The following is a 23,924-nucleotide window of genomic DNA, read 5'->3' as shown; positions in this document are numbered from 1 at the left end:
TCATATCCCTACAAGCCTATTGCAAAAAACTGGAAAAAAGGGTAACAAATGATCTAACTCTACAACTCAAAGAGTTAGAAAAAGAGCAACAAGAAAAGCCCAGAGTAAGCAGAAGGAAGGAAATAACAAAAATCAGAGCACAGATAAACGACATAGAGACCAAAGAAACAATACATAAGATCAACAAAACCAAGAGCTGGTTCTTTGAAAGAATAAACAAGATAGATGGACCTCTAGCCAGACTAACCAAGAAACAAAGAGAGAGGACTCAAATAAACAAAATCAGAAACGAAAGAGGTGAAATAACAACAGACCCCGCCGAAATACAAAGGATTGTTACAAAATACTACGAACAACTCTATTCCAACAAACTGGACAACCTGGAGGAAATGGACATATTCCTAGAAAAATACAACCTTCCAAAACTCAATCAGGAAGAATCTAAAAATCTCAATAGAGCAGTGACTTGGGAAGAAATTGAAACAGTCATCAAAAAGCTTCCAGCAAACAAAAGCCCAGGGCCAGATGGCTTCACAGGAGAGTTTTATCAAACATTCAAGGAAGAACTAAAACCTATCCTCCTCAGACTATTCCAAAAAATTCAAGAGGAAGGAACACTTCCAAACTCCTTCTATGAAGCCAGCATCACCCTAATACCAAAACCAGATAAAGACAACTCAATGAAAGAGAATTACAGGCCAATATCCCTAATGAACATAGATGCCAAAATCCTCAACAAAATTCTAGCAAATCGGCTCCAGCAGAGCATCACAAAGATCATACACCATGACCAAGTAGGATTTATTCCAGGAATGCAAGGTTGGTACAACATCCGCAAATCAATAAACGTGATTCATCACATAAACAAGTTGAAAGATAAAAATCATATAGTCATATCAATTGATGCAGAAAAAGCATTTGATAAAATCCAACACCCTTTCCTGATAAAAACTCTCAACAAGGTGGGAGTACAAGGATCATATCTCAACATAATAAAAGCTATATATGATAAACCCACAGCCAACATCATACTCAATGGCCAAAAACTAAAACCATTCCCTCTAAGATCAGGAACAAGACAGGGATGCCCACTATCGCCACTCCTCTTTGACATAGTACTGGAAGTACTAGCCATTGCAATTAGACAAGAGGAGGAAATAAAAGGCATCCAAATTGGAAAAGAAGAAGTAAAGTTATCCTTATTTGCAGACGACATGATATTGTATATAAAAAACCCAAAAGACTCCATTAAAAAACTAATTGGCTTAATAAATGAATTTGGCAATGTAGCAGGATACAAAATTAACGCCAAGAAATCTATGGCATTTCTATACACCAACAGCGAATTTATAGAAACAGAGACTAAAAAAGCAATTCCATTTACCATCGCACCAAAAAAATTAAGATACCTGGGAATAAACTTAACTAAGGAAGTAAAGGACCTATATGCGGAAAACTACACGACACTGAAAAAAGAGATAGAGGAAGATGTAAACAGATGGAAGAACATACCATGTTCATGGATTGGTAGAATCAACATCATCAAAATGTCCATACTTCCTAAAGCAATCTATAGGTTCAATGCACTCCCCATTAAAATACCAACGGCATATTTCACTGACCTAGAAAGAACTCTCCAAAAGTTCATTTGGAACAATAAAAGACCCCGAATAGCCACAGCAATCCTGAGAAAGAAGAGTAAAGTAGGAGGGATCTCAATACCAGACTTCAAACTGTATTACAAAGCCACTGTTCTCAAAACAGCCTGGTACTGGCACAAAAACAGACATATAGATCAATGGAATCGAATCGAGAACCCAGATATCAACCCAAATCACTATGCTCAATTAATATTTGACAAAGGAGGCACAAATATACAATGGAGTCAAGACAGTCTCTTCAATAAATGGTGTTGGGAAAATTGGACAGATACATGCAAAAGAATGAAACTAGATCACCAACTTACACCATTCACAAAAATAAACTCAAAATGGATACAGGACTTAAACATCAGACGGGAAACCATAAAAATACTAGAAGCATCCACAGGCAACAAAATCTCAGACATATGCCTAAAGAACTTCTTCACTGATACTGCCCCTAGGGCAATGGAAGCTAAAGAGAAAATAAACAAATGGGACTACATCAAAATAAAAAGCTTTTTTACAGCAAAAGAAACCATCAACAAAACAACAAGAAAGCCCACTGTGTGGGAGAACATATTTGCAAATGTTACCACTGATAAAGGTTTAATCTCCAACATCTACAAACAGCTTATACAACTAAATAAAAGGAAGATTAATGATCCAATTAAAAAATGGGCAATGGACCTAAATAGAATATTTTCAAAAGAAGACAGAAGGAAGGCCAAAAGGCACATGAAAACATGCTCAAAGTCACTAATTATCCGAGAGATGCAAATCAAAACAACAATGCGGTACCATCTCACACCTGTCAGAATGGCCAACATCAACAAATCAACAAACGACAAGTGTTGGCGAGGTTGCGGAGAAAAAGGAACCCTCGTGCACTGCTGGTGGGAATGTAGACTGGTGCAACCACTGTGGAGAACAGTATGGAGTTTCCTCAAAAAACTGAAAATGGAACTCCCATTTGACCCAGTAATCCCACTCCTAGGAATATATCCCAAGAAACTAGAAACACCAATCAGAAAGGATATATGCACCCCTATGTTCATAGCAGCACAGTCTACAATAGCTAGAATCTGGAAACAGCCTAGGTGCCCGTCAGCAGATGATTGGATCAAAAAACTTTGGTACATCTACACAATGGAATACTATGCTGCCATAAAAAAGAAGGAATTCTCATCATTTGCAGCAACCTGGATAGAACTAGAGAACATCATGCTGAGTGAAATAAGCCTGTCAATGAAAGAGAAATACCACATGGCCTCACTCATTTATGGATATTAAAAAACATTATAAACTGACAAACCAAAAGATAGATATAGAGACAGTAAAGCAACAGGTAGACTGTAAAATTACAGCGGGGAGAGTAGGGAGATCTGGGGGAGATAAGAGATCAACCAAAGGACTTGTATACATGCATATAAGTACAACCAATGGACACAAAACTCTGGGGAGGGAGGGTATGTATGGGGGGGGCAATGTTAAAATATGTACACAGATAATAATTTAATAAAAAAAAATAAATAAAAATAAAAATAAAAGTCAGAGTAAAGTTTTTCTTTGTTCTAAGTGTTCAGCGAGTGGACACTCTCCTTATGAATAATATGTATTACCACTGCTTTCACTCACTCACCTTCTATATATATTGATTCTCAGGGAACTAATTTACAATTCTGTGTGGGCTCCAAAAGTGTCTCAGTTCTGTTCCTTTCTAAATCTTGTAATCACATGAGTGTTGTTTGACTGATACAGAATTAAATATTGGTAGAAAGCAGAACAAACCTCAAGTGTTAAAATGTACAGAGTTGCACAAAATGCTGGCTGGTCCTGGGGTAGGGAACAAATTAGGCTTATAGGCCGACAGTGGTATTTGCATCAGGCTTTTGCTTATGAAGACATGTTTTGGTGAAATGTCTGTCAATATAACTTAAACTGTGCAGTAATAGAATTTATTACAAACAAATGTGTGTTTATATATTTTTAAAAGCCATTAAACTATTAATGTCTTATAACTAGAACAAAATCCTGAGATGCCTTCTGATTTAAAATAGATATAAATCTATGTTAACCCCTCTCTCCCTTTGACCTGAAATAGTGGATGCATTGTATAGTAAGATGTCGGTAATAATTGTTAGGTTTGGCTGAATGATGTGGTGCTTGTTCACTCCCCTGAAGCTAGGCATGCAACCAAAGTTTCTGCATTGACCACATTATTAAGATTCCTAGATAGTGTGGGTAAGGTGAGTGGGCAGAGAAGTCCCAAGTAAGGTGGGGCAGTTAAAAATGTTTTAATTTGAATGTCATTTAATGTTTGCCTATTAATTGTTTTCATTTTCCCTTTGATAAAAAGAGGCCAAGTAGAAAGTTGTTGGATGGGTGAATTCAAGACCTGTTTTTAATGCTTACGAAGTTAGCAAGATGGTTGACACCTATTTGACTTCCTGATGTTAAAGAATATGACTTCGGTTTTTACCTCTCAGCCAGCACAGTCACTTGACCTGGCCGCAGAGATAGAAATGTTCAAAAATTCTTACAAAGAATTCAGCCTAAACACTTTGCCTCTGTCACCCAGAGTAATCAGAGGGGCACTGCCTACCTGGCCTGCATGCTATGTGGCACGTGTGACTTAAGAACTATTTTGCAACTTCCTTACAAATGACTTCGCATCATTATTTTTTTTAAAATAATGATTTCATTGTTTTTATTTGAAATATATACATTTAGAAAAATGAAAAAGGAAAAAAGAAAACAAAAGGGGAAAAAAACAATAAAATAAGTATAATACACATTCATGGTTTTAAAATTATAAGCAATAAACTACAAAAAAGAAAACCACAGATGATCCTAAATTTTAGTGCTTGAAAATAAATATTTTAAATATATATTTGTATTTTAGAGAGAGCAACGGAAAGGAATAAAGGGATAAAAATATCACTGAGAGAGAAGCATCAATCACTGCCTCCTGCACTTCTCCCACCAGGGATGGAGCCCACAACCAGGCATGTGCCCTGACCAGGAATTGAACCGTGATATCCTGGTTCATGATCTGACCTTCCACCACCGAACCACATCAGCCAAGCAAAAAACATTTTTAATATTTGATGAATATTATCCCAGATCTCTATACTTATATGAAAGAGAAAGAGAGAGAGAAAGAGAGATCATACTATGCAATGTTCATGAATTTAAATTTGGGGTTGCCTTTAAGATAAATTCTGACTTAGTTTGTTTAAAAATCTAAGTCCTGTTCCCAATTTGTCCCATATAGTTTCACTAGTCTCCCCCAGTTCCTTCCACTTTTGACAAAAAATTTAGGACATTCTATTGAATCAGGTCCCTGCTTTTGTCTTCTGGTCTTCATTCTACCCACCAAGCTCACCCTGAACAGAACTCTCCTCTTCCTCTGGTCTCTAAAAACATCTAATGCTCACCAGTTTTCTTTTGGAACTTATGGTCTGCTGCCTTTTATTGTTAGTTGTCTTTTTGTATTTTATTACTGTCACTATTAGATTGCAATCTTCCTCAGAATAAGACCTGTGCTTCATTCTTTTTTTTGGGGGGGGGGGTGTGGGGGTCACCAGGGGCTTTCCACACAGCAGTGAGGATGACATAGGTACATGCTTAATCAATACTATTGACTGATAATTCCCAGACCACACAGATGAAAAGTCTGCATTTTTACAATAGTTGGGTGATTGTGATTCACTGCCTATTAGCTTACAAGGCAGGTGAGGGGTCTGGAGGTATCACAGAAGTGTTAAGTTCTCATTGGAAGATTCACCAATGTCAACTTCAAAACATGTCCAAAAACACTTCCCGAGGAAGGCTGGGAGCTTGTTTGGGAACAACAGAAATGTGTCTAACAACAGCATGACCAAATTACATCCCTTGAAGGCTTTATACAGCCTCTAATTATATGAGGATAAATAACTAAGTGTAATATTTATAGGGAAGTTAATGCATTTTTGACCCCTTGGATTTAAAAAATAATGAAAAATAAAAGATTACCAAGATGAGAAATAAACATAGAAATTGCCAATTGAGAAAATAAAAAAATAATTAGAAGTTCCTGGGAGGAAAATAAGAAAAGAAAAAAAACTGAGGGCAAAGCCAAGGTGAATAAGAAGATATTGTCCAGCTGAGCATCACAATCCTGCTGAAAAATCCTGTTTACTAGTGCATGAAAGGGAAAAAAGCCTTCGAGGGAGTAAGATCCATCCAGAATGGCTACCATCAACAAATCAACAAATAACAAGTGCTGGTGAGAATTAAGAGAAAAGGGAATCCTAATACACTGTTGGTGGGAATGCAGACTGATGCAGCCATTATAGAGTTTTCCAAAAAAATTAAAAATGGGTCCATCCAGTATGTCTCAGTGGTTGAGTGTCGACCCATAAACCAGGAGATCATGGTTTGATTCCTGGTCAGGGCACATGCAGGCTGGATCCCCAGTAGAGGGTGTGCAGGAGGCTGCCGATCAATGATGCTCATTATTAATGTTTCTATCTCTCCCTCTCCCTTCTTTTCTCTAAAATCAATAAAGACATGTTTCTTTTAAAAAATTAAAAATGGAACTGCCATTTGACCCAGTGATCCCACTTCCAGGATTATATCCTAAGAATCCCAAAACAACAATCAGAAAGAATATATGCACTCTTATGTTCATAGTATTAATAATGCTATTTACAATAGTTAAGATCTGGAAACAGCCCAAGTGCCCATCAGTAGATGAGTGGATAAAAGAGTTGTGGTATATTTACACAATAGAATACTACACAACTGTAAAAAAGAAGTATCTCTTACCCTTGGAAACAGCATGGAGGGCCCTAGAGAGTATTATGCTGAGCAAAATAAGCCAGTCAGAAAAAGACAAGTATCACATGATCTCACTTATATATGGAATCTAATGAACAAAATAAACTGATGAACAAAATAGATCCAGAGACACAGAAGCATGTAACAGACTGATTAATCTCAGAGAAGGGTGTGGGGAGAGGAGGGAAGAGATCAACCAAAGAATTTGTATGCATACATACCTAATCCATGGACACAGACAATACTGTGGTGAAGGCCTGGGAAGGGGGTGGGAAGAGGGTCAAGGGAGGTCAATGAGGGGAGAAAAGTGGGACATCTTTTCAATAATATCTAAGATAGAATAAAATAAAATAAATATCCTTAGGACACTATGTAATTAGCTCATTTGGTAACAAGTTTCAGTGCTTTGAGTGTGAAGTCTTTGGAAATGCTTAAGAAGCTTCTTAGAAAGTCCAAAGAAAGAACTGAAATATTTCTTCTTATACTAGGTGAGCCTGCCAAAAAAAAAAAAAAAAAAAAATGATGGGGGCATATCTTACAGAGATTAAGTAAATAAATAAGATAAAATAATAAATTTGAGTTTACAATAATAAATATTGGCTCATCCAATTTGGGATTTATCTCTTCCTTATTTTCCAAATTCATGCTTAGCCAAACAACATAAGCAAAATATAACAAATAAATAATAAAATTATCTAAAAATATTTTTAATCTCAAGACGCAGATGATTATAGTAGTTCCCTTTCAAAGTCATATTTACTTTCTATTATAGAGCACTCTACATTGTGCCTTACACATGAAGGGCATCACCTAGCTCTCTCAAAAGAGTTCCAATTCCCCATTCATATAGTGGTGCGGCTGACTGGCAGACCCTGAGGGACGGATGAATGATTGCTCTGATACACGTTTCTGTGAAAGAGAGGGCTAAGGGACTGCTTGGCTTGAGAAACCAAACAACCACATTCTTTAGGCTTTTATTGTAACAACAATAAAACAGCCTGCCTGTTTAGGCTTTTATTGTAACAACAGCTTGAACTAAAATTAACTATCAGCAGGATAAATATCCTTGAAAAAACACATGCATCTGCAGTGTCCTTTAAGCAAGAATCTAAAGACTAAACATAAAGATTCCAGTAAAACACCCAGGGGTTCAGACTTGTTTTGACTAGAGGCCTCAGACCTTGCAGAGAATCCTTACAGACTTTGCAACCAAGTCCCATCCTTCCCCACATACAGTGGTCCTGATGTTGCTAAGCTTGATGTGCCACATATCTGTTTGGCAGTCCTGCAACACTTTATCATGGCAGGTAAGACATCCTAGTGGACTAGAAAATAGATGCACTCCCACTGGAATTTGGATAGTGATAGTCAAATTATTTGACAAGCCCACAGGGTATGGGCAATGACCAGTCAGAACACATACTGGTAGTGCCAAAGCATGACCCTAAGGGCTCTGCCCACCTACATCTTCCCCAAATAACCTTCATTTCTTAGAATGAGCAGAAGCCAGGAGGATCTCAGGGAAGAAGCCAGGATAGCCAGGGCTGCAGGGGGCATTCGAGAGCTCAGAGAAGCTGCTATTTGCCAAGTGGTACAAAAGTATTTCAAGACATTTAATAATTGGACAAGCTATATTTTGCACCCAGCGAACAGCAGTACTGCCAGCTGAAGAAGAGCATTGGAGCAATTAATATTGAAAAAAGAAAACACTCAGATTTCACATGTGCCCTGGAGAGGATTCTAGATCATATTCCATGAGAAAGTGCAGCCCATAGATACTTCTAGATATTCCAAAAGAAGGATTTTCTATGGTCAAATAAAATAGAGAAATAACTGTGCACATTACACGCCTCTTGTATTCCACGACTACATCAGTGAATTACAAGTCCTGGGGTAAGGGAAACTCTTGAACTTTGTTTAGCCTGAGTATTGAATGAACTTATTTCCCAGAGGGAATCCCTTTGTCATGTAATGATTTAGCTTTTGCAGGACACAAATGATGCAACAATGGTTGGGAAATGTCAATCCTTTCCACATTTAGATCTACCCAGGGTGTGAGTGCAAAGGCCAGGCATTTAGATCTACCCAAGGATGGATGCAAAGGCCAGGCATGCCCTGCTGCCTCACTTTCAGGAGGTTTAACTGCTACTTTATTGCAAAGGCTCAGGAGTCTTGGTCACTGGCTTGCTTGTTTCCAACACCCAAGAAGGTCCTCCAATACTAACCCCTTGTGTCAGAGGTCAGCAAACCTTTCCTAGACAGAGCCCGAAAATCAGTATCTTCAGTTTTGTGAACTGTCATAACTTGTCAACTCTGCTGTTGTAGGTATAGGCACTGTGTAAATGAACAGGCATAGTTCTAGTCCAATAAAACTTTATTGACTAAAATAAGCTAAGGGTCATCTTTGCCCCATGATGCACAGTTTGATCAAGATTGAAACAACAGTAGCCTCCTCAGCCTCACCTCTTTTATTCATTGATGTTTATTGATTTTTTTAGAGAGAGGAAAGGAATGAGAGAGAGAAATATCCCTATGAGCAACACATCTATGTGAGCAAAACATCGATCAGCTGCCTCCACCAGGGATCAAGCCCACATCCCAGGCATGTGCCCTGCCTGGGAATTCAACCAGCAACCCTTTGGTGCATAGAATGACGCCCAATGAACTGAGCCACATCGGCCAGGGCAGCCTCCCCTCTCTTAGCCTCAGAATGGTATTTCCTCTCTCTATTTGTGCCCTATGAAAGAGACTAGATCTCAGAGATCATTAAGATTTATAAATTAATAGAGATCCATTAACCGAACAAGTCCTTGTTACTATTCCAACCTATAAGGAGAAAGAAAGGTGGGGTAGAGAGGGCAAGGAGATTCCCCAAGGCGATATAAACCATGCGCCAGGCAGCACAAGTAGGAAAGACCTTTCACTGAGCTCCCTGGGAGATTGAAAATTAGCCTCACTTCAGCTACTTCCATGAAACATTTTGGGACTAAAAGCCTAATGACAATTCTTTGGCTCAGAATCAAGTAGCTGTCACTTCCGTGATCCTGCTGCTGCTACTATTTTTATTTGATAAGCAGAACCTTAGACTTGGGCCTAGACTTGAGGCAAGATCATCAATGATTCATGGTTTAGAGATGAGAGGGCCCCACCTCCAGGCTGGCCGGTGTTCGGGTTTCTTTGGCAGAAGTATTGTAGATGTTTTCAATTAGGTGAAAAACAAAACCCCCAGAGAGTATGGCTTTAACCCAAATAAAACCTCTCCTTCAATATAATTTCTCTCTCTCTTTCTGGATGTGTGTGGGGGTGTGTATGTGTGTAAAATGGCTGAGACAGCTGCATTACACAGGTGGTATCCTAGGCAGTAAATAACATGGCTTTTATAGATGGCTTGAGACACGCAGTCTCAGAACAATTAATTTTACCGCTACGCATTTGACCTGAGAGCACTTTTTATCACAGCAGGAATTCCTTATCAAATTCTCAGGTGCAGGTGCCCCATAAACACTTTGGAGGCATATGGACCTCGTGGCCTAGATGGCTAGTAACTCAAGAAGGGAGTAAAAGGTGGCCTGGGAAGAAAGAGAAATATAAAACACTGACCCCCCAACTCAAAAAGGCAAACCTGAATCGTCAACCTTGTCCTCCTGAGAATTCTGTATGGCCCCCGCCCAGTCATCGTGCCAGAAAGCCTTGGGAACCTACAAGAAGCCATGCTGGGGAAAGTGTTGCCTCCCTATCATAAAGCATGTACACTCATTTGGTTCCAAATAGCTATGTTTACATTTTGAAAGAACTGGCAAACGTTTCCAAGTGGAGGACAAAGTCAAGGTTATGGAGCACTTACCAACACAGTTAGCCAGCAAGAATATTTTATAGAAATGTTTATATGATCATAAATATTTATTCACATGTATTTAAATACATTTAAATATTTATATATTTATAAATGGGTGAAGGGGGTCAAGATGTACAAAATTCCAGTTATAAAATACGTAAGTCCTGGGGATATAATGTACAGGATGGTGATTATAGTTAATAATACTGTATTGGCTACTAGTATGTAAAAGTGTTTCGAGAGGAGATTTTAAAAGTTCACATTACAAGAAAAAAAAAAGCGTAACTATGTATGATGACAGTTACTAACAAGGCTTACTGTGATGGTGATTTTTCGATGTATACAAATACAAAATCATTATGCTGTGCACCTGAACCTAATATAATGCTCTATGGCAATTGTATCTCAAACTAAAAATGAACAAAAATCACACGTATGAATTTAGTAGTGCAAGCTACTGAAAGGGAAGCTCAACCAAATCTTCCAGGCTGGTGGGGCTAAGGAGCAAAGTAAAACGAGGGACTAGATGTGTCCAAGTTGTTCACTTCTGCACTTCTGTCCAGAGTACCCATACACCTATGGATGCCTGCTACTTGTGATCACTGCCATCAAGGAGGTGCAGGAAAAGCAACCCATCCTAAACCCACGTTCAGACAAGTGAAGAAACCTTTATGCAAGATGAATCCCAACATGATGACGCCTTTGGTGACTCCCAGTCCTCACTAACTGCACCCATCCAGGTATGGGTTTAGCAGCCCATTGGGGGCAAGTCTCAGAGATGTAAAAAAATAAAACAAAAGGAATAAATAAATACCCATCTCTAATACTAGTGACAATTAGTTTTATTTACTCACAAATTAATTTATTTTATCTACAAAAAACTCTTAGTCCAATTTTCTCTACTTGATTGGATAAGCAGAGATTTACTCACTTCACACACACAATCTGCAAATTAGAGGTTCTGTAAGGATTTTTTAGGTTTATTGTTTGTTTCTTTTTTTCCCATTAAATGGCTGCTGGGGCATGATATTATTGTTTTTAAGAAAAAAGAGGGGGGGAAGAAAAAGAAAAAGGGGGGATTACTATTATAATTATTTTTGAGACCCATCAAATTCCTGGCACTTTTCCAAGTTCAACAAACATTTGTGATGGAGTAACAGCCCCGAATGACAATTAAATGAACAAATCATGGTCATTCAGGCAAAGGTAGAGAAGAGCATTCATTCACTGCCTATCCACGAGCCCCTCCTGAGACAGGCATTCTCATCTTCTGGGAGAAAAGAGAGAGCTGGGAGGACAGGGAAAAGCATTAAATGGGAAAAACCTGACAAGAATGCTCTTCTGAATCTGAGCCCATATGTAATTTTCATGTAGAATCATAAATTTATAAATTTAAAAACTCCATTTCTACTTAAAAATGGTAGAGATTGTATTACACTCCTCTACCTCTCTTACTTAAAATCTTTTTTTATTACATCTTTTATATCTGCTATGTCACTATAAATAAAATTGTTTCAGTTTCTTTCTGACCAGAGGATGCTGACTTTTGATGACTTGGGGCCTGATTTCAGGGGAGGAGTTAAGTGGTTCAAACGGTACACTCATAGCATCAACACACAGCTAATTAGAAATAATTAGGAAAAAAAAAATTCCAAAGGCAGCCTTTCATGCAAGTCACTCTCTAGGAAAAGTTTATTCTTTATTTAAAGCCTAAAATACCTATTTCAAATACTATGTTATTATTTTCTAAAAACTCTGAAATGTTTGGCACCTATAAGCCTCCCAATGATTCCTTCTCTCTCCAAGGACAACGCATAACAGATGTTCTCTTTTAGGGAATAACTGCTAATATGATACAAAACGACAGATTTTTAAAAAATGTAACTGGTACTTGGACATCTCCTTTTCCCTACAAATAATAGGGCATATATATTCAAGAGGACCGCAAATATGAGGATCTTCAAATTTATTTTATCAAAAGCCAGAAATGCTTGCATGTCTGCCATGTGAGTGGAGTAACTGAGCACTCCGGCTTCACAGATTTACAGCTCAAGCCTACAGATGTTCTTGAAGAAATAAACCACTCTCCATTGAACTATGAAGTCATGAGAACACCCCATAAAATTTTTTTAATTTAAAAAAATAATGGAGAGACTACAACTGTGTCCACTCTACTTAAACCCTGGAAAGAGAAATCCTTCCTGAGGCAGACGGCCCATCCCTTAAGCATGGCTGCCCCCCACAGACTTGGGGCAGCCACAGAGCCTTTTCTCCCATTTGTGCCCTCATTACTGTCTTTTGGAGAATTTTCCTGGGTTCCACAGTATTTCCTCTATCTTTCAGATAATCAGAGAAACACTCTCCCTAATCCCCTGGTGTTGGGAGTGTACAAGAACTGACTCCTACATGCTCATGCGAGCTGATTCTCTGAATCTCTTCCCAATTCCATGTTGTAGCTACAAATTGGTCATGATGGGGGTATTTACACCATGTAAATTTGCAAATGCTATAGATCAAGACTTTTTTTTTTCCTCTCCCTGGAGATCTAGCCACTTGTCTAAGATGCCATTATGCTTCTATATTTATAAAAGCATAATGTTTCTCTGATTATAGAAGCATAACGGCACCTTGGACACAACTCCCTATTCTTTCTCCCTCCACTTCTCTCACCTATCCACAGATAACCACACACCTGAAATAGCCCATTAAATTAATTTATGAAGTCATTGTGGGAAAGACATATTCACTGCACTACACCTGTCAAGCATATATTGAACACATCCAATGATAATACCTTAACTCACAGGAAAGAATTTCTACCATTAAAATCTGGATTTTGATGAGAGAGAGTGCTTTTGTCTAGAGCAAACTTCTCAGCATTCTTCAAGTTATACAATAACGCAGCTCCTGAGTCTTTTTAAAACCAATAGAGACACAGGGTATTGAAGGTGAGTCTGCACCTGGCTAGAGGGCCCAATGTTGATTGGAGTGCAGAGACAACCTTGTCCAGACAAAAGGGAGAAGCTAATTTTCAAATAAATGAGTATCTTTTTATCACAGGTGGAGGAGTATAGAAATAGGGCATATCTTTGATGCTCTTCACCTCAGGATCTACAGAAAGGAAGCTGGACAAATCAGTTTAGAGCCAAATTGATAAGATGCATTTGGAGGCTCAGTCTGTTATTACATGAACACACTACACCAGGGGCCAACACATTTTCCTGTAAAGGGCCAGAGAACAGATATTTTAGGCTTATTGGGCCACACCACCTCTGTCACAACTACTCCACTCCACTCATGCAAAAGCAGTCATGGGTAATACTGAAAGGAATGAGTGTGGCCCTTCTCCAGCAATGTCTTATTTTTTAAAAAGTGAGCAGCACGCTGGATTTGTCCCATGGGCCTTAGTTTGTGACATCTGTATTAAATCACATAAAGCACCATGGAGATGGAGCAACCAGATATTACATACCTCCCCATGTCATGCAACAGACATTACCCAGCACCACCTACAATGTAATTGTGCACAAAACCCCCATTCCGAAGAGTTTTACTTTATTTGATTAAACCTAACTTCAAGCTTATAATACAGGAGCTAAAGAATCAAGTAAGGCCTGCCAGTGTTGCTCAGTGGTTGAGCATTGACCCATACACCAAGAGGTCACTCATTTGATTACCAGTCAGGGCACATGCCCAGGTAGTAGCTCAGTCCCCAGTAGGGGGTATGCAGGATTGATGTTTCATTCTCTTCGGTGTTTTTATCTTTCTCTCCCTCTCTCTTTCTCTCTCTCTCTAAAAATCAATAAACATATTTTAAAGAAAGAATCAAGTTAAATATATAATGAGAATATACACGGACACATCCAGAGTGTGTGACATTCTAGGTGGGCTAGGGACTGCTCCAGATTAGAAGGCATTAATATTCAATGCCACAATTGGACTTTATTTGAAACTTGAGTTAAACTAACTGTAAAAAAAAAGAAAAAGCTTTTTTTGAAAATATTCTTGGTATTACACTGATTCCAATGAATTATTTATTAGCATTGTTAGGATGATAATGACATTGGGATGATGTAAGAAAATACCTATAATTTTTCTGATGCATCCTTAAATATTTCTGAGAGAAATGACATGAGGTCTATATTTTCTTAGAAATAATTGCTTCAGGAAAAAAATTAAGATAATGAAGCATGTATGGCACAATATTATTTTCTGCATCATAATAGACCTAGCTCTAGAGTTCCTTTCCTTGAATCAGCAGAGCTAAAGTTAGTTTGACACTTAAGTGAAATTGCAATATAGTTAAGATGCAAATAAACACAGTTGATTGGAGAGAGCTTTTTGTGTGATGATTTCCTAAATGTTACCAATTTTTATTTTGAGGAGTTGCCTCTATTTTAGTCCCTTGTGCATAGGCAGAACTGAAGTGGAGCTCATGATGTATATATACATTTGCTGGCATATGCACACATAAAATGACTCTAAAACATTAACAAAAAAACATGGAAATATTATTGTCTTTGAGGAAGGAAACCAGGTGGCTAATGAGTATAGTTAAAAAAAATTTAAGAGAATTTTTTTTACTATACTCATTCATATCTCTTGAAATTTTAATCTTGTGGGTGCATTTCTTATAAAACAAATAAATGCAATTTAAAAATAAAGGAGATCACCTGTTATGTAAGTTTTCACTTAAGTTTTTGTAGCCACCTATTCTCCAACATTCTGCTCTCAAGCAGGATGCCCATGAATGACTTCACGATGGCTAAATGGGTTAGATGTTGTGACTTATAATAAGGAACAGATGTTTCGTACTCATCCATTTCTGGCACATTGCTCCTAAAACCCTTGGAATTCCCCAAATGATGAGATTTACAAAGGTGTCTTTTGTTATATTAATGAGAAAGTTTTGAAAAGCACCAGAGGATGGAGACTGGTTGCCAGGGTAACCAACCCTGTGATTGAAGAGTTGAAACTTTCAACCCATTCCTTGACCTTCAGAGAAAGGAGAGGGGCTAAAGGCAAATCAATCACCAAAGGTCAATGATTTAATCATCCATGCCTATGTAATGCAGCTCCCATAAAACCCCCAAAAGGACAGTTCAGAGAGCTTCCGGGTTGGTGAACACACGGAGGAGCTGGGAGAGTGGCATGCCTGGAGAGGGCATGGAAGCCCCACCCCTACTCACATACTCACCCAATGCATCTCTCTCATTGAACACCCATCTGCATACTTCAGTATCCTTTGTACTAAAATGGTAATGTAGTGAGTAAATGGGTTTCCCAAGTTCTGTACGCCCCTCTGGAAATTTAATTGAAACAAAGGAGGGAGCCATGGGAATCTTAGATGTATTGCTGGTGGACTTCTCATTGGTATCTGAAGTGGAGGGCGGTCTTGTAGGTCTAAGGTCTTAACATGTGGGATTGGATACTGTCTCCTGGTAGATTGTGTCAGCATAAGTTGAATTCTAGGACACCCCGCTGGGGTCAGGCAGCATTGCTTGTAGGAGGTGTGGGGATATACCACACACACATGTTGGAATTGAGTGATCAAAACCCAATGAGTTAGCATACAATAATTTGGGGCCCTGGTTGGTGTCGCTCAGTTGGTTGGAGCATAATCCCTGAAAGATGGTGGGTTCAATTCCCAGACAGGGCACATTCTTCGGTGTGGGTTCGATCCCCAGTTGGGCTGCATATGAAAAGTAACCAATTGATGTTTCTCACATCAAAGTCTCTATTTCTTTCTTTCTCTTTTTTGCTCTAAAATCAATAATAAACATAACCTCAGGTGAAGATTAATAATAATAATAATAATAATAATAATAATAATTTGGGGAGTAAGTTATTTCTTAGTTCATGGAATCACCCCATGTTTGTCCTGGATGTTAGCCTTTTCCCAGTCTATTCACCAAAACAAAGTCTAACGTTCATGGAAACATAAAAGCATCAATCAGAGGACGAATATGTTAGCAGGGGATGAAGGGTGTTCACCAACAGGAACATACTGGAAAGACCTTGCTCTCCTTCTCTTAACCCACTTTTCCTTTCCTTCTGCACAATGAACTCTCTTCATGTCTGACCTCGCAAGACCAGATCTAAGGGCAACTTCTGATCAGGGGTTCTCCAAACTGAGAAAGCAAGAAGGGAACTAACATGGATCCCAGAGGAAAGCAGAGCATGAGAAAGGGAGTTGATATAGATTTCTCATATGTCCCTTATCTGAAGCATCTTGAGAACAAAGATTATGAGGTAGACTATTCCCATAACTGAATCCTGCCCACTGATAAAACTCAATTATATAGTGTTCTCAGAATGCATCTTTTATTTTCCCATTTCTTTATTTTATTTATATTATTTTCCCTTGCTAGAATAACTTTTTCCACCTTTCTATTTTCTAACAATCCCACTTTCCCAGAGCCCATCCATCCTTCAAAACTCCTGTTAAGTTCTTTCTTGTCCGACGACCCTGCACCAACCTCCACACCCATCCCAAGGGTCAGGGGAAACATCTAAGATTTCTGGGTCTGGACTAGGGGTCAGCAATCCTCCTCACTCACTGACTGCAGCCTGGAGGTGCTCCCTAACCATCCTGACTCTGAGGGCCAAATTGTGCAGTCATGCCGAAACTGGTTTGGCTCAGTGGATAGAGCATCGGCCTGCAGACTGAAAGGTACCAGATTCAATTCCGGTCAAGGGCATATACCTCGGTTGCAGGCACATCCCCAGTAGGGGTTGTGCAAGAGGTAGCTGATCGATGTCTCTCTCTCATCAGTGTTTCTAACTCTCTATCCCCCTCTCTCTTCCTCTATGTAAAAAATCAATAAAATATATAATTTTTTAAATTGTGCAGTCATGGAGTGCAGAAGAGTAGAGAAGCAGGAAAACAGAACTGAAGTAAATTAGTGTCTAAATTTACTTTTGCTCAACCATCTCTTTCTCCTCTAAATTCATAGAATACATTATCTGTTTAGTCATTTTTCAACTTATCTAGGTCTATGATTTGCATATTCATAGCTCCTAGCACAAAGAAAACAATAACTATCAGTGATTGGATGATTGAGTTGTCTCTTTCTCTTAAGAAAAGCCTTTTAAGTTATTTACTTTATTTTTTTTTTTTTTACTGGCATATCTATTTGTATCCTTTTAAATGATGGAGTTTGTTTAACTATTTTTAAATAGGTTATTTTACTATTTCAAAGATAAGAAATGACTATTCCTAAAAAAGCAGAGAATGATTGGAGGGCCACCCTGTGTCATTAAGCCTGGAGCTTATAGTTTGCTTTTAGCAAAGGCGGGAGCCTCTATATCCTTGGCTGCATGAATCCTGGCCACCATAATCCCTCAGTTACTCCTCCTTTCAGTTCACAGTTTCATTTGTCTGTCTGAAAAGCAAACATATGAAACCCTGATGACTCATGGGCTTTTAGCAAGCTTGTTTAATGGAGCAAGTGATAGCTCCTCATTACTCTACTGATCCTATACATAGTTAGAACTTTATATTACATTTCCACTAGTTCACTGAGCTTGTTGAACATGTCCACTAAAAAAAACACACACACACAAAAAACAGAGTTCCATTAAATTTAACAAGTAATTTTGTATATCCCCAATATTCCAGACACTCTGTTATGTACAAGATAAATAATAAGATTTCCACTCATGAGCTTTTATTACAGACTAGGGTTTGTGCTAAGCATTTTACCTATGTTATCTCATCCAATTGGTTTATATAATGACCTTTTGTCCTTGTTTTGCCATTGAGAAAACTAAGGTAGGAATATTAGGGGATTTTATTTAATCCTCACTTAAGGATATGTTTAGAGAGAGAAATGGGAAGGGAGAGGGAGAGGGGAAAGAGAAAAAGAGTGAGAAACATTGATGTGAGAAACATCAATCAATTGCTTCCCATATGCACCCATACTGGGGATTGAACCTGTAACCTAGGAATGTGCCCTGACTATGAATCAAACTCACAACCTTCTCACCAACTGAGTTACCTGGCCAGGATTGTATAAGGGAATTTTTATAAGGCCACATAGCTATTAAAGGACAGTGTTCCTACCTAGATCTGTCTGACTCTAACCTTGTGCTCTTATCTCCTTTGTCATGCTCTCTTCTGGCTTGTGTCTAGTAAACTAGTAGAGAAATCTGAAATCAGAACTCATACTCCTGAGGGCTGGATTTAGATCCAGGCAACTTCCTGTGACCTCCTGACCTCAGGAAGTGGTCAAAATTCAAATTGTTCAGTCTCCTTGGCCTCACCAATTCTGGTTGATACTACCAACACTTACCTCCACTAATGTTTAACAAATGGTCCTGAAAGATATTAGATTCCCAACAAGTGACTTGCTTTGACCCTAAACAAAAGGCTCCATTTGTATGGAAGCACCCATGATGTGGGATAGTGGTAGGGAGGGCAATGTGAATGGAATTAGCTCCCTTTCTGTGGCTTCACCTTACCTGGGCTCAGTGTCTCAGTTCAACTGAGGTAAGATTAGCATGTTTCTAAAAGAATCTCATTTCAGTGCAATAGTGGGAGAACAAGCAAAGATAAAGGGAAGCACAAAAGCAGAGAAATGGATGAGTTCACAGAGCATGGGTTCCTTGTGCTAATGAAGCATGAAGTGGTTTTTAGCTTATATCCTTTCAAGCACAGGTTCTGGTTCCTTCTTATCATCATCAGGACCAGGACCGGGCCATAGCTAGTTTGCATTTGGCACCCATGCTAGGTAAAGTCTGGGAGTGTTCACAGACCATCTGGAATCTGCTTTCTATAACTTGGCTTCAGGCATCAGTGTTGAGGTTGGAGGGGGGGTGGGAGTAAAGGAGTGGGACATTGTCCAGTGTGGGGCTTTCCCAATAAATGTGTTGAGGACATGCATTGACATAACTATTCTTAAAGTCAGTGATTAAAAAAAAAAAAAGATATTAGAGCCCTGGCCCATTGTCTCAGTGGATAGAGCATAAAGCCCATGCACTGAAGGGTTGCAGGTTTGATTCCCGGTCAAGGGAACGTACCTGAGTGGCAGGTTCGATCCCTGGCCCTGGTTAGGATGTGTGTGCAAAGCAACTGGTCCATGGGTCTCTTTCACACTGATTGATGTTCCTCTCTCTCTCTCTCTCTCTTGCTCTCTCTCTCATTCTCTTTTGCTCTCTCTCACTCTCTCCTCCCTTCCTTCCCTTCCACTTTCTTTAAAAATCAATGGGGAAATATCCTTGGGTGAGAATTAACAACAACAAAGATATTAGAGAAATTCATGGGCAAAGGGAGCCAAAGGATTGTGCCATTTTTATTTGCACTGTTTTCAGTGCACACCCCATCTCAAGCTTGTCCTTCCAATGTTAGGCCTTGGGCATCTAGATCTCTAAGCTCTGCCAGGCTTAGTTCCTGCCAACCTCCTATCATATTTCCCCTTTCTACCTCCTGGGTGAAAAAGGCACTTTCTATTCTAGCCTACAGCAGTTCTGAATTGCCTATGAAATCACCTTCTTTACTCCTCATAATGTAGCTCTGATTCTGTCACCCCAATTTTGCTCATGAACCTATTTTGCTTAGTTCTGCTCATTTTCTTAAAACTGCATGTCTGCAGTAGCTGGTTCTACTTTCTAGGCAAGCTCAGATTCCTCACCTTTTCTAAGCTAGCATTCACTTCTAACCCAGCTAAGACCTGCATTGGCTTCAAAAAAAAAATCAACCAGGATACAACATATACAGTTAGATGGTACCCCAATGCTTCCAGAGATATATGGGGGTGGGGAGACTAGCACAAGGCCAGTGGGGCTGGGAGAAATGAGCACTATCATGAAGGACTAATTCACCTTGGCCACTTACCTCATGGGACCAAACAAGGACTGATATAATACATGTAGCAAACCTAGAACAAACAGTGACTGTTCCATAAAAGTATGTAATAAATGTTAGCTATTATTTTCATTAATTATATATACTGGAGTTTGCCTTTGTGGTTGAAAAATGCTGTCTATTATTGGTATTGATTAGTCTGGGAATCATATCTCCATTTCCCAAAGAAGCAAAAAAAAGTGATTTGCTGTAAAATGTTAATACTTTAGACAATAAAAAAATAATAAAAATGTTACTGTCCCACTTACTACATGTAGCTAATATTGTACCAACTGCAGACCACAAAATTAATTCATGTTCAGGTAAGGGTAGAGAGACAATTTGTTATATTGGAGCAGAATTTTTAAAACCAAATTTGTTAAGAATGAGTACAAAATGGTTATTTGGGAACCAACTTTCCACATCCCTGGCATAAAAATTTACCCTAATCTATATCTCTAGTCACCTCTGTCAGTTATTCAGCTCCAGTTCTTTTTATAACCTCTGTACCACACTGCCTGGCTTTTTTCTCTGCCTGTTTTGATGAGTTTGTGTCATATCCTCATGAATTATGACAAGAATTGTCTACATTTCCTGCAAAGGTGACAGGGAGCAGCACATTGCTACTACCATGCAATGCTTGATTTCCAACAGAAAAATAAAAAAAAAAAACTGTAGCCTTTTCCCCAAGAATAAGGAAAGGATTATTTCTGTATGTTTGACTTCTGTCAGCTTTCAGGTCTGCTTTAGTCAATATTTACCTGTCAGCCCAAAACATGCTGATGTTGAGCTCAGAGGAATAAAACAGATCTATTTTTCATCTACTTTTCTTTTACCTTTTGTTAGCTATAACTTTTTGTGAGTTGCATACTTTTTGACAGACACAGTAGAAATCCTTTATACCACAGACAATGGGACTGGATATACACTTAGCTTAGGAGCTCAACAATTGAGATCCGTGAGGCTATTATTGTCTATAGTTGCAGTGATTCTAAAAACATTATTAGGGTGAGAGGTGGTGTCAGAAGAGCCACAGCATGAGATTTCCTTGACCTTTCCCCTAGATGTTACAACAATCTATATGTAGAGCCATATAGCAACAAAGGATTCCTTATTCAATGCACAAATATACCTGAGAGAGGCATGCATTGAAACCTCTAAAGGTGAGCAAGTGGATCAAAAAGGGAAGGCAAAAAGGGAGGGGCTGATACAAGCCAGAAATGCAGCCCAGAATCTGGGAGCTCAGTGGGGACTCAGCCCAAAGAGGAGCAGAATCTGGTTGCCCAGGACACCCTCTTCAGCCAGGAGGAATAGAGACTGGGTGGGCACTCCTGCAGGAGTAAGCACAATAGCTGTGGCTGAGTCCAGAGACCTGGATAAGAACACAGCAAGGGAGAGCAGCTGCTGTAGTCCAGCGGTCCACAATTCAGAGTGAAACAAACTCATAAAGCCTGCCACTTCCCCTTACCTCCCAGAGGTCACCTCCCTTTGCCTTTGATGTCAAGTATGGACCACATTAATTGTGCACCTAAGTTCTAATATTGCAGAATCACATTTCTCCCCAAGCAAAAGATATACTCTGTAACTGGAGCACAGGAAGAACCCAGGCAGAGGACCAGAACCATCATTATTGTGTAAAACAACAAAGAACCTGGAGGAATCCCCTAACCCACCCCATCTGGATATATCCCAGCTACACTGACTGCAGAGGCATGAAGACAATGCAGGGATCTCATAGAGCCACTAGTAAACAAACTTGTGATTCATCGCCACCTGCTGGAAAGTAATATAAAGACTGCTTCATGATAATCTGCTAAAGAAGTACAATCTACACATTGATGCCCAGACAGAAAAGAAATACATCAAATACCATGAGTAACCAGGGTAGTGAAGCATCTTGAGAAAATGAAAAAAATTTCCAGAAAATAAACTTAAAGTCATGAAAATTTGTGCTATAAATGAGAGGGATAATACCTTAACATAATTAAAGCCTTATATAACAAACCTACAGCCAACATCATACTCAATGAGCAAAAATGAAAACCATTTCCCCTAAGAACAGGAATGAGACAGGGATGCCCACTTTCACCACTACTGTTCGACACAGTACTGGAAGTGCTAACCATAGCAATTAGACAAGAAGAAGAAATAATAGGTATCCAAATTGGAAAAGTAGACATAAAACAGTCATTATTCACAGATGACATGATACTGTACATAGAAAACCCTAAAGCCTCCATCAAAAAACATTATTAGACTTAATAAATGAATTTAGAAGTGTAGCAGGATACAAAATTAATACCAAGAAACCTATAACATTTCTATACACCAATAATGAACATACAGAAAGAAAGACTAAAAAAAAAAATCCCATTTACCATCGCACCAAAATAATTAAGATATTTAGGAATAAACTTAACTAAGGAGGTAAAAGACCTGAGCTTGGAAAACTATAGGACATTGATAAAAGAGATAGAGGAAGACATAAACAGATGGAAGAACATACCATGTTCATGGATTGGTAGAATCAACATTATTAAAATTTCCATATTACCCAAAGCAATCTACAGATTCAATGCAATCCCATTAAAATACCAACAGCATATTTCAAAGATCTAAAATGAACTCTCCAAAAATTCATCTGGAATAAAAAAGGGCTCTGAATAGCTGCAGCGATCCTAAGAAAGAAGAACAAAGTAGGAGGGATCTCAATACCAGATATCAAGCTGTATTACAAAGCAATGGTTCTCAAAATTGCCTAGAACTGGCACAAGAACAGACATATAGACCAAATGGAATAGAATAGAGAACCCAGAAATTGACCCAAATCACTATGCTCAATTAATATTTGACAAAGAAGGCAAGAACATACAATGGAATCAAGACAGTCTCTCCAATAAATGGTGTTGGGAAAATTGGACATACATGAAAAAAAAATGAAACTAGACCACCAACTTACACCATACACAAAAATAAACTCAAAATGGATAAAGGACTTAAACATAAGATGGGAAACCATAAAAATTTTAGAGGAATCCACAGGCTGCAAAATCTCAGACATATACAAAAGCAATTTCTTCACCAATACAGCTCTTAGGGCAATGGAAACTAAAGAGAAAATAAACAAATGGGATTACATCAAAATAACAAGCTTTTTCACAGCAAAGGAAACCATCAACAAAATAAGAAAGCCCACTGCATGGGAGAACATAGTTGCCATGTTATCACCAATAAGGTTTTAATCTCCAACATTTACAGGGAACTCAACAACTTAACAAAAGGAAGATAAACAACCCAATAAAAAAAAAGGGGGGGCAACGGACCTAAATAGATACTTTTCAAAAGAGGGCATAAAGAAGGCCAAGAGACATATAAAAACATGCTCAAAGTCACTAATCATCTGAGAGATGCAAAACAAAATGATAATGCAGTACCATCTCGCACCTGTCAGAATGGCAATCATCAACAAAACAACAGATGACAAGTGCTGTCAAGGATGCAGAGGAAAAGGAACCCTCCTGCACTGCTGGTGGGAATGCAGACTGGTGCAGCCACTGTATGGAATTTCCTCAAAAAACTGAAAATGGAACTCCCATTTGACCCAGTGATCCCTCTTCTAGGACTATATCCCAGGAACTAGAAACACCAATCAGAAAGGATATATGTACCCCTGTGTTCATAGCAGCATACATCACAAATCAATACCAAAGCTAAAATTTGGAAACAGCCTAAGGGTCCATCATAAGATGAGTGGATTAAAATACTATGGTCCAGTGTTTCC

This window comes from Pipistrellus hanaki, assembly GCF_964339955.1.
Source record: "Pipistrellus hanaki genome assembly, chromosome: 1".
In the NCBI taxonomy this organism is placed as follows: Eukaryota; Metazoa; Chordata; class Mammalia; order Chiroptera; family Vespertilionidae; genus Pipistrellus; species Pipistrellus hanaki.
The sequence above is the reverse complement of the archived record's forward strand: the minus strand, read 5'-3'. Positions refer to the sequence as shown.